The sequence below is a fragment of the Nanorana parkeri genome, unplaced genomic scaffold (assembly GCF_000935625.1).
Source record: "Nanorana parkeri isolate BGI_ZX_2015 unplaced genomic scaffold, ASM93562v1 scaffold50, whole genome shotgun sequence".
NCBI lineage: Eukaryota > Metazoa > Chordata > Amphibia > Anura > Dicroglossidae > Nanorana > Nanorana parkeri.
This window is the reverse complement of record NW_017306318.1, coordinates 834,549-847,088: the sequence shown is the minus strand read 5'-3', so window position 1 is coordinate 847,088 and position 12,540 is coordinate 834,549. Positions and strand designations below refer to the sequence as shown.

The 12,540-nt window shown below is 44.1% G+C and overlaps 1 protein-coding gene across 3 annotated transcripts in view; it reads left to right on the top strand.

Annotated features, from left to right (window-relative positions):
- Window positions 1–12,540, top strand: part of EDN3 (endothelin 3) — an 80,423-nt gene that overhangs the window by 62,196 nt on the left and 5,687 nt on the right. The gene's annotated exons all lie outside the window — the stretch shown is intronic.

Here is a 12,540-nt window from a genome sequence, read left to right as displayed (position 1 = left end):
CAGACTAAGGGCTTTTGTTTGCACCAGAACAACTTCTCTCCCCATACAACTCTATGGGAAATGTAAAAACTTCTGAAAATGTTGGTTGCTTAGCCGTTATTTTATTCCTCCAGCACCAATAATGTAAGTCACTGATCCCAGGGAATCACTGTAGCCCTCCCAAGGTCAGGCAGTGTTTCAGCCTGTGGCAAGCAGAATATGATAAGCAAGTGTTGGGCCTGACCACAGGGCATGATGGACACCTGGCCATGAGAGAAACATGGAAAGTGACATTGCTGAACTTTTCTTCTGAAATGCTAGTTGCCTGGTTGTCAGGATTAGCTGCTCAATACTCTCCAGTTAAAGACCCAGGCAAGTATGCAGGTAAGGAATACTAACTTTACCGATTTGCATATTTGTTCCAAGTCAGTGATTACAAATATTCAGGTTGAGATCACAACCAGGTAAATGGCATTGTCAGAAACTGGCTGAAACAGGAAATTGCCCAGGAAAGTTGTAGTTTCCTAAGGCTGGGGCCAGTACTGAGTTAAAGGAGAACTATGGGGGTCAGTGTTTTCCCCCATAGTTCTCCTTAGGGTAACGGGAGGCGTCCTCCCGTTACCCTAGCGTCCTCCCGTTACCCTAAGCTCAGTATACCGCGAGCTACACGGTAGGTATACTGAGCGGTATACTGAGACGCCGCAGCCAGAGCGGATCCCGGCGTAGATGACGGGATCCGCCCAGCTGCGTGAGTCACAGCTGGCTCTGCCTATCTAGAGGCAGAGCCAGCTGTACCGCCCCCTCCCCCGTCCGTTCCGCCAGTCAGCGCTGGAGGATCGGAGCGGGGAGGGGGGAATCCAGCCCCTCCCCTGTCACGGCAGAGAGCCGTGGCAGGATCGAGAGGTGAGCGAACGCCGGTATGTGTTCGCTCACCTCCCGATCTACTGAGCCCACCTGTGACAGTCTCATTGTCACAGGTCGGCTAGAACTATGAGGTGAGTGGAAATCACTCATGTCATAGTTCTCCTTTAAGCTAGAATGCCACAGAGGGCAATCCCGATCAGTAGTATCGAGAAGATGGGACACCCTCATCTGAGCCCTGGTATCCTCTGGGTGGTCCTGGTGATTGAGGGGTGACTGGGTTCTTTATGGCTGAGCAGAAATATAATCTGCAGGCTGCTCCCATCATCCTCCAGCCAAGCTGACATTAGTTTGGGTGGAGGCCTTTTTAATTAAATGTGGCTTTGCATAGGAGCAGTTAATTAAAGGGTTTACTCTCCATTTTATTCCTGAGGGTCCTGACACCAAAACACCTCATTCATCCCTGTACACTTTTCTGGATATATTCATGAACACCCGTCACATAAATAAGTGCTGTGTAGGTGAATGCAGCCTCTTCTGTTGTAGACTTTACATAGGATGATATGATTATTGCTGCATTACTGTTGTCTCCAAAGCAATACAATACACACAACTCTTTCTCGGACATGTTGACATATGTGTGGCTGTATTCTTTAGGAAATAGTCATGTGATAATCATCTCTTTTGTATGCATGTTCAAATGGTTTTCATATTATAACATTTCCCTCACTATGTCGAGCGGAGGAAGGTGGGGAATAAAAACAAAAACCAGAATGATAAGAAAGAACATTTATTACAGTGTTAGATCAAACATTCTCAGTAAGAGAATTCCATAGTGACACATAGTGATTTATATAATATACGGAGCTCCCAGTGATTTATATAATATACGGAGCTCCCAGTATCCAATCAAGATTCACTTTAGTGAAGTCAGACTGTAGTAGATGGATTGTGATTGGTTTGCTGTGGGCACTGTACTTTGCTTCCTGTACCTGGTAATCTTATAAAGAATGCAGTATTATTACACAGCGGGATGATCTAAAAGTCTCCAGTGTAGTTGGGTCCGGCTCTAGATGTAGCATCTCCTCCTAGATACGAGTAGATCTTTCCATCGCCATGTCTAAATGCCAGCCCATGGTGCACATATTCTTTACTGTACGATCGTTCCATTCCACCACAGCTCCCTGTTAAAGAGAAAACAGGTTATAAACCAATAGAAACTCAACAGTTAAAAACGTATACATGTAAATAGGAACCCTTTCATATCTGCGCTTTAAATGTGTGGTGTTTGGTAATTGTGTCTTTTTGTTATATGTGTTGGTGTAAGATTGCAATGTTTGCGTGCAATAACCAACGCTAGTCTAGTGTCTGTTTTTATTGTATTTGATGCACCAAAGTTTGCAATGCCTGTGACATATACATTGAGTGGCCAGATTATTATGACCACCCCATCAGTACTTTGTTGGGCCACGAGATGACTTCGTTGGGCCGCCTCGGTGACTCCACGAGATGGTGAAAGGTGATGCGAGGAATCTGACACGGCACTGTTGCCCTTCTGTTGTCTTGTACCAGTCTTGCCCCTCCCCCGTTCTGCCCTAACATTGACTAGTCGCTGACGGCCACAATTCGCACGTTCACACCCAGATTTTCGGCTGACAGTCCAGTCTTTAAACACTTTAACAACAGCTGCTCTTGAACATTTAACGAATTCTGCTGTTTTGCTGATACTCGCTCCATGGCTCCGAGCGCCAACAATCATCCCACGTACAAAGGCTGTTAAATCGCGTTGTTTCCCCGTATCTTCAGAAAAAAATCACTTCTACTGTCGTGGTAAACAACCGGCTTCCCTATTTATAATGGTCTGGCCCTCTAGCAACTTCAACACTAAATTATAGCTAATTTGCCTACAATAGTCAGGTGGTCATAATAATCTGGCCAGACCAGCAGCTATATAGTGAAATCTTAGCGGAAAAAAATATTGAATGAACATTTTAATGAACTGATTGCATTCCGTGGTTCTGTGAAGTCATTTGTATTTAATCTGACCCAAAATGGAAATACAATGTATGCAAATAGCACTGAACATTTCTATAACAGGAAAGCAATGCAAGCCTGATGTAGAAGGTGGTCATGGGATTTGCACTGGAAAAACAGGACAGGTGGACCGGAGAGAGAGAGGATTTCTCTATATTAAACTGTACCGGCCTGAAGACAATAGTGAGAGTGACAAAGCCTGGGAGGAATGTTGTCCTGAGGGAATGGACCATGCTGAGGCCTGCAGGCTGCTATAACTTGATCTTTTACCACCCATCCACTTCTTTCATGGTGAACAATGATGGGATACAGGATCAGCATTTTTATAAAGTCCGCATGTTCTTGGCTGGCGAGTTAAAAACTCTACTACAGATTTATTTCCCGCCTGGCTACTTTCTAGTAGGGATGCAGCTAAACAGAATTTTGAGATCGCTCCTGGAAATAAAAAATCGTCAGGTCAAAACAGAATTTATTTTTTCCAACCTTTTTCAAAAATGTTTTAATTATATTTTTATTTATTTATCTTTTTGTTACTTTACTGTTGGGGGCTTTGGGGAAATATTGGGGGGTCTAAAACAGACTCTGATCTCTTTTTCTATTTTAAAAGGGAAATGAGTACACAATCTCTTTCTGCAGCCCCAGCACTAAATGAACAAGAAGTCTCTATACTGAGTGTTCCTGTTCATTCATACATTGTGGATATAGTAATGAGTTACTATGTTCACAATCATGAATGAACATGAAGTGATGTAGAATACTTCCCATTCATTCATAACTGGGACACAGTAAGCATACTATGTCCAGTTATTTACAAACACTCAACGATCAGCTGATCGCGTTGGGGGAGAAAAGCTCCGCCTCCAGTGACCGATCACAACGTTGTCCTCCACTCACTGCTCTCTATCCTGACAGAGGAGGCAGAGCTGGGAGGTGCTGAAGGAGAGCTCCGCCTCCTGTAATGACAGCTGGCACCACGCGGCCTCCTGACACAGAAGGCGGAGCCGGGAGGAGAGCTCTGCCTCCTGTAACGATAACAGCTGGCACCTACCCCACACCACTCGGCCTCCTGAAAACTTCTTTCCGCTACGCTGGACACCGTCTGCTGCATCAGAAGGCACACAGACTGGCGCCCAGTGAGGGGGAGAGAAGCTAGGCACTGAATTTTTGGCCATCATGGTACTTCAGCCATTTGCCAAAAGTGCCATTTTCAGCCAAAATGTTTCAGGGGCCAAAATTTCGGTGCATCGCTACTTTGCTAGACAATTATTTTTGTGTATGCAAAGTCAAACATTTAGGTTTTGGAAAGAGTGGGAAAGTGTTAACTCCTCTGTGAAGTTCAAATTTCTTTCTATGTCCCCACTGTGGATAATTACTAGGGATGTACTGATACTAGTACGGTACCAAGTATTTGGGTGAGTACTTGTACTCGCCCAAACGCTCCAATACCTTCCCCGATACCGGAACGTCGGCACGCAGTTCACTAGGGGGAACATGGAGCCGGCTTCCCGGGCAATCAGGAAGACGGGTGGAGAGTAATGACTCGCCTCCCGGCTTCCTGATTGGCCGAACAGCCGACTCGATGCTGATTGCCCAGGAAGCCGGCTCCATGCCACCAGTATCGGCGAGTACCAAAGGCAAAATATCGGTACTCGAAACTGAAAAAACCCGCTATCGGTGCATACCTAATAATGACCTCCTCTATTTTGTCTTCTTACAAGTGTTACTTAGACATTTAGTATGCAGTTATCATGAGGAATTTGGCGCTAGGTCTCTTTGAATAGATGAGGGTGAAGGTCGCTTTAAAATGAAGATTTATCATTATACATTTGATCGGGCCGGTTCTGAATGTTTTCCAGCAGTAGGGAGGCAGAGAAAATGTGCCAATTTATTATAGAGTTACATAATAAGAATGCCTCTCTACACCTCCTGGTACTACCTGCCCTGGAAAGGGTTAAGACGTCTTTCATCCCCGATCAAAGGGTGTGAGTAATTCCGCTCTGGTGATTGGCACTATCGCACCCGCGTGGAATGTGTCAGCCCTTAACCTTGTCCATGTGATGAAGCTTTATCCAGAACTGTAAAACATCCGAGCAGACCGCACGTGGCATCCTGGCCCAGCACGATGGATACATGGAAATCTATGGACCTCCTACAGCTTCCAGGCTAAGGATGGTTCATTATTTGCTGCTTGCTTACTTTTTTATTTCAGACATTTGACCTATGCTTTCTGGCTCTGGCATGCGTTTTGTTCCAGAGGTTTGCATTACAATGATTGGATGTTTAAATATTAGTTCTTTGTACATTCAGTTATTCTTTCCTCCGTTGTAAAGTAGAGGAATAGTCATTGTAATGCAAGGCTTCTCCTGTAAAGTATTCTTCTAGTCTGCCACGTATACACGAACCTGCGTCCTATAGCTGGTGGCCAAGTGCAGTCTGCTAGGAAACTGGAACCTGAAACTATCAGCCATGTTTCTTATAATGTGGCCGCCTGTAAAGAAACTTCTGGGGGTAAACTATTCTACCTCTGTGTAGAGTGAGTGCCATTTCTGTAGATCTGTGGAATGGCCCCAATAGCTTCTTATCCAGGGGTGAGATCTCCTCCTCCATTACATATTATGGGCTTGCCTGGTCTCCTCCGAGGATCCAATTAGAGAAAACACATTTGTATTACAAAACTGTCAATGTTACACAGTAATGTGTCGGTTCACCAACAGGAAGTGCAGCAAAATGTTGCTTCCATTCGCAGACTCCGCATCGGGCGACTAACACAAACGCAGCCATCTTCCCCGCTCTGACGCATGGTCGTGGCTTCTTCTAGTCCAGATCGCGGTCTGATCGCAGTTTGATTCGGTTCGCGACCAGAATCGTGGAACAAATTTAAGTTTGTGAACCCGAGGTACCACCGTACTCTATATTGGGGACATGCAGCTAGATTATGCCTGGCAGCTAGCCTGCCTTTCTACTCTCATTTGCTGCCTGCGTTTATTGCCGTTTAGGATCATTAATCCAGCTGATTATCTGCTGAGCTTCAACTGCGTTTGACATTTTCTTGGGTTTTAATTTCTTTATTAAGAACGCAGCACACAGTACTAAAGAACGCACAGTAGTAAAGAACGCAGCACACTGTACTAAAGAACGCAGAGTTTGGTAGTAAAGAACGCAGCGCACGGTAGTAAAGAATGCAGTGCACAGTACTAAAAAACGCACAGTAGTAAAGAACGCAGTTTGGTACTAGAGAACGCAGTGCACAGTAGTAAATAACGCAGCGCACAGTAGTAAAGAACGCAGTTTGGTAGCAAACAACGCAGCGCATAGTACTAAAGAACGCAGCGCACAGTACTAAAGGATGCAACGCACAGTACAGAACTCAGTTTGGTAGTAAACAACGCAGCGCATAGTACTAAAGAACGCAGCGCACAGTACTAAAAGATGCAACGCACAGTACAGAACTCAGTTTGGTAGTAAAGAACGCAGCGCACAGTACAGAACACAGTTTGGTAGTAAAGAACGCAGTTTGGTACTAAAGAACGCAGCACACAGTACTAAAGAATGCACGGTTTGGTAGTAGAGAACGCAGCGCACGGTACTAAAGACCGCACAGTACTAAAAAACGCACAGTAGTAAAGAACGCAGTGCACGGTAATAAATAACGCACAGTACGGTAGTAAAGAATGCAGCGCACAGTAGTAAAGAACGCAGCGCACGGTACTAAAGAACGCACAGTATGTTAGTAAAGAACGCAGCGCACAGTAGTAAAGAACGCAGCGCACGGTACTAAAGACCGCACAGTACTAAAAAAACGCACAGTAGTAAAGAACGCAGTGCACGGTAATACATAACGCACAGTACGGTAGTAAAGAATGCAGCGCACAGTACTAAAGAATGCACAGTTTGGTTGTTAAAGAACGCAGCTTACAGTAGTAAAGAACGCAGTTTGGTACTAAAGAACGCAGCACACAGTACTAAAGAATGCACGGTTTGGTAGTAGAGAACGCAGCGCACGGTACTAAAGCCCGCACAGTACTAAAAAAAGCACGGTAGTAAAGAATGCAGCGCACAGTACTAAAGAATGCACAGTTTGGTTGTTAAAGAACGCAGCTTACAGTAGTAAAGAACGCAGTTTGGTACTAAAGAACGCAGCACACAGTACTAAAGAATGCACGGTTTGGTAGTAGAGAACGCAGCGCACGGTACTAAAGCCCGCACAGTACTAAAAAAAGCACGGTAGTAAAGAATGCAGCGCACAGTACTAAAGAACGCAGTGCACGGTAATACATAACGCACAGTACGGTAGTAAAGAGTGCAGCGCACAGTACTAAAGAACGCAGCGCACTGTACTAAAGAATGCAACGCACAGTACAGAACGCAGTTTGGTAGTAAAGAACGCAGCGCACAGTACTAAAGAACGCACGGTACTACATAACGCAGCGCACAGTACTAAATAACGCACCGTTTGGTTGTTAACAAACGCAGCTTACTAGTAAAGAACGTAGTTTGGTACTAAAGAACGCAGCGCACAGTACTAAAGAATGCAACGCACAGTACAGAACGCAGTTTGGTAGTAAAGAACGCAGCGCACAGTACTAAAGAACGCACGGTACTACATAACGCAGCGCACGGTAGTAAAGAACGCAGCGCACGGTAGTAAAGAACGCAGCGCATGGTAGTAAAGAACGCAGCGCACGTACTAAAGAACGCAGTGCATGGTAGTAAAGAACGCAGTGCACTGTGCTGCGCTAATAACCAAACTGTGCGTTCTTTAGTACTGTGCGCTGCGTTTTTTACTACCAAACTGTGCGTTATGTATTACCGTGCACTGCATTCTTTACTACAAAACTGTGCGTTCTTTAGTACTGTGCGTTCTTTTACTACCAAACTGTGCATTCTGTTCTTTACTACCAAAGAACGCACAGTTTGGTAGTAAAGAACGCAGCACACAGTACTAAAGACCGCACAGTACTAAAAAACGCACAGTACTAAAGAACGCAGCGTACAGTACTAAAGAATGCAGTGCACGGTAATACATAACGCACAGTTTGGTAGTAAAGAATGCAACGCACAGTACAGAACGCAGTTTGGTAGTAAAGAATGCAGCGCACAGTAGTAAAGAATGCAGTTTGGTAGTAAACAACGCAGCGCATAGTACTAAAGAACGCAGCGCACAGTACTAAAGGATGCAACGCACAGTACAGAACGCAGTTTGGTAGTAAAGAACGCAGCACACAGTAGTAAAGAACGCACAGTTTGGTAGTAAAGAACGCAGCGCACAGTACTAAAGAACGCAGTTTGGTACTAAAAAACGCACCGTTTGTTAGTAGAGAACGCAGCGCACAGTGCTAAAGAACGCACAGTTTGGTTATTAGAGAACGCAGTGCACGGTACTACATGACGCACAGTTTGGTAGTAAAGAACGCAGCGCACGGTACTAAAGAACGCACAGTACGGTAGTAAAGAACGCAGCGCACAGTACGGTAGTAAAGAACGCAGCGCACAGTACGGTAGTAAAGAACGCACTGTACGGTAGTAAAGAACGCACTGTACGGTAGTAAAGAATGCAGCGCATTCATTAAAAGTCCATTGAATGCAGAATGTTCATGTGTGAGTGGAATGTAAATGCATGTTTTCTCTCTTCTACAAGACTTATGACTTGCTCTGCTACACATGCTCCTCCTCTATGAAGGATTCCAGGCCACGCAGGATAAACATGCAGAACCTGCGCATCACTTCAATACTCTCAGGTTTCCCCCGTGACATTATTTGTATAGACTTCCTCTTAAGCTGCCCACACACCTTACAACCATGGCACGGCTTTCATCCTGCGAGGGTTGTAAGGTAATGAAAAGCTGGTACGATCTACCCACCTTGGACGTCCTCGCCTCTGTGGGGAGGGCTTCTGATGATTCCAATGCTGAGCGGGCAGTGTGCGCACACCGGCGCGTTAAGCATTTGTCTTCCGGGCACGCCACTAACTCGCCCAAAAATCTGAAGATTTTCGTCAGTTTTTCAAGCGTGCTCGGAAGACAAAAGACGTGCGACCGTGCAGTAGAAACGGTCGCACGCCTTCCATACACCTGCTGATTATCGTACGATCGCGGGACCACCCGCTATTATCATACGATAATCTTTACATACATGAAGAATCTCAGGGGAGGATGTGTGCTGCTCACATCTGGCCCAAAGAGAGGTGTAAAGTGAAAGAGCAGCAAACTGATTGGTTTTGCAGCACTGAAGGTAGTGAAATGTATGAAGCCTGAGGACGGGGATGTACTGAAGGTAGTGAAATGTACGAAGCCTGAGGACGGGGATGTACTGAAGGTAGTGAAATGTACGAAGCCTGAGGACGGGGATGTAAAGGGATCCTGAAAACTTGCAGCTACAAGAGTTGTATAGCATGTCTTATATGGTTCTAATGAATCTGCTGCTCGGCTTCATCCTTTCTGTGCCCGGCGCAGAGGATGGGGGTCAATGTAGACCTATATATAGTTGAAGAAAAGGAAAGCAGGAAGTTTGTCCTGGCACAACGACCTGATTTACTAATGAACTAGAACAAATGGATTTTGTAATATTAGCTCTGCAACAATCTCAGAGAGGAAAATGCTGGAAGTTCCTATACAGAGGCTGGAGACATAACCAGTTTTATATGCTTCCCCGGCCGGGGTATTGTTTCGGCAGGGCCTAGAAACCAGCGCTGGACAAATCCCAGGAGCCGGGTTGCCAACGCTCCCTACAAAATTCGGCTGGCACCCAACCTTTGAGGTTGTTGTCAGTGGAACTGGATCCTAAATAAAAGCCTGTTGGCTCCTGGATTCCATATTCATTTGTCCACCACACCACTGGCCTAAATTGGAAAGGGGGGTACGGCTGCAGGTGGGCATATTTTCTAAACTCAACAGCTTCTAAAGACATCATTGGCTTTTTAATTGCACTATAAAGTTTACCCAAACCTGTTAAACTTTCCCTTTTATTATAAGTAGTAAAATAAAGGTGAATGCAAACAAAACGTTACTATAACATGGGTCAAGCTGTACCATTAGGATAAAATGATAGTCATTTGTTTCTGGGGGAGATGGAGGACAATCAGCTTGGTTTTCTGTACCTTGTCTGATTACTGTCCTTCCCTAAGATCCACCAGCATGGGAGGTATCATCTAAACAAGCCTGTTCTGAAAAACCAAGCAGACATGTTTATGTGACAACGTATGGAAAACAAAGCTCTTACAACATTGCGAAAAACAGCCAATCTCTAAGATTTAAGTCTGCCCTGCATGTGTTTTAATGGTACTGCTCTTATGGGACTGGTTGTCTTGATGGTACTGCTCGTCTTTAGTAATAATGCTCTTTAGGGACTGGTTGTCTTAATGGTACTGCTCGTCTTAGTAGAGATCTGTCGAGACATAGTTGAAGTGTAAGAAACTTTTACCTCAGAGAGGTGGAGACAAGCTGTTCAGCTTCAGAAGATGGAGTTCTATGTTAGAACTTCTATTGATGACGTGTTCTTGTTAAAGAGTAATGCTGATAAATTTGTTGTCCATCTTTCCTCCACTACCATCTATCTCCGCCATCATCATCATCCACATCTGCTTCTATTCAGCATTTTTAGCCGGTCACTGGGAGGGAGGGAGGGAGTACACGACTGGCATTCTGTCATCTCAGGGAGAGAATATTTACTAAATTGTGTAGACGTAGTACCCAATAATAAAACACAGGTGTGTGAGTGTGAGAGAGAGCCGGGGCCATACTGGAGGCATATAGACCTAAAGCTGAAATCCAGCCTGATAGAAAAGTCATTCCATCCAGTTATGTAGTAACTGAAAAATAAATGTGTTACTTTTGTGCCAAAAAAAGTAAAAAATTGATTCCGTCAAGAGGGGGGGCAATGTTGACAGTTTAGGGACACTTCTTAAGTTGTCCTTTTGGGTATACCCCCCACCCCCTAAGATGGAACCTGCTTGGTCCAATACTACTTTTGTCAATCTTCACTGGGTTGCCCTGAGTCACAGAGCCTTTCTTCCGAAAGCATCCACACCCGATCCTCTTCATTCTGTACATGCATTCATGGTTACATTCATTCCAATGGAGAGCCATACTCAGGGAGGCCTCCAGCAGTCTTTCAGAGTGCAACTCTCCCCTATCAGAGTGGTTGGGGGCTGCAACGCGCAGGATGAAAAGGACATAGCGGGGATGCATTTGGAAGAAGGCTGTGCGGCTCCAGGCAGGGTCATAGAGTAAAGATTGATGGGTCAGAGGTAAGTATTGCTGTACTAAGGGGGGGTTCTAGGCATGCCTTAACCCTTTCGCTGCCAAGCCCTCCGGAACATTTTTCAAATCAGCTGGCCAAGCCATTTTTGAATTTTCTGCAATTTTTTCCTATTGGTTTGATTTTCAACTGCTGCGTTGCTAGCGTTTGTAAAAGACCCCCCAAACCATATATTTTCTGAAAGCGCAGGCCCGGTAGAATAAAAAGATGGTGATACTAAATTTGTAGGCCCTGCGATAATTGCGCAAATGTTTCTCAAATTAATATTAAACCGATAAAAATACACAATTCAATTGATAAAACACACCAAAATCACTATCAGTGCACAAAAAATAATAATTTTCTGACTAAATCTAAAAGATAAAACTGTATTGAGTTAATAAATAACAAATATTTGCAAATTTAAAATTGCGCCTTTTTGCGAAAAGGTAAAAAAATTACGGTACGCAAAACTGTAAAAAAGGAACTTATGTTAAAAAATTGTTTTCACGCTGTGTTGGTGTTTGTGTTGTGATAAAATGATACAGGCGTATATTTATTGCAACACAAAGATCACAACGCATGGCAATGCGTCACAAAGCTTTGCCATGCGCTGCCACAGTTAATTAAATTTTTTTTAAAAGAAAAAAATACATTAAAAAAATCATGCACTGCGATGCGTTCTAACAACGCACTGCAGCGCATGTGCATGGCGTACACCTCAATATGTGTATGTTATGTGGGGGGAGGGAGGGGTTGTGCTTTTTTAATTTTTTTTTTTTTTACACTTTATTTTTTTTACATTTTGTATTTATTTTTTTTTACTGTTGTAAGCACTTTTGTAGCTCCGTACGACGTACGTCCTTGGCAGCGAAAGGGTTAAAGGACAACTCATGGCAAAGCAACAGTTTTTAGCATGAACCTGCTACTGCATGTGCAATACAGCATCACTATATCATAGAAGGCACTACTGTATATTACCCTAAAATTCCCTGAACCAATATCTATCTATCTATGGGTTCAGGGAATTTTAGGGTAAAATACAAAGTAATATGCAGTAGTGCCTTCTATGATATAGTGATGCTGTATTGCACATTTCCTACTTGTTGCAGATTATATCTATCTATCTATGTAGATAGATAGATAGATAGATTCATGCAAGCCAGAGCTTCTGGTCCTTACCCCACACACTACATCTCATGATATATGTCTCTTACATGTACTTGCTGTTTCGTGACTGTAACAAAGGGGAAGCAGGAGAGGAGTTGGAGTTGAGGGGAACTATCACCTGCAGGTTTCTTTTACAAATGATTAATTGCATTTCACAATAAAACAACAAGTTCATGTTGTTGTGTAGTAATTACAACAAAACCATTATGAAGGAAATCTGTGGCTTAAAGGAAGAGGGATCTTGTGGGTGTGGAGTCTCCT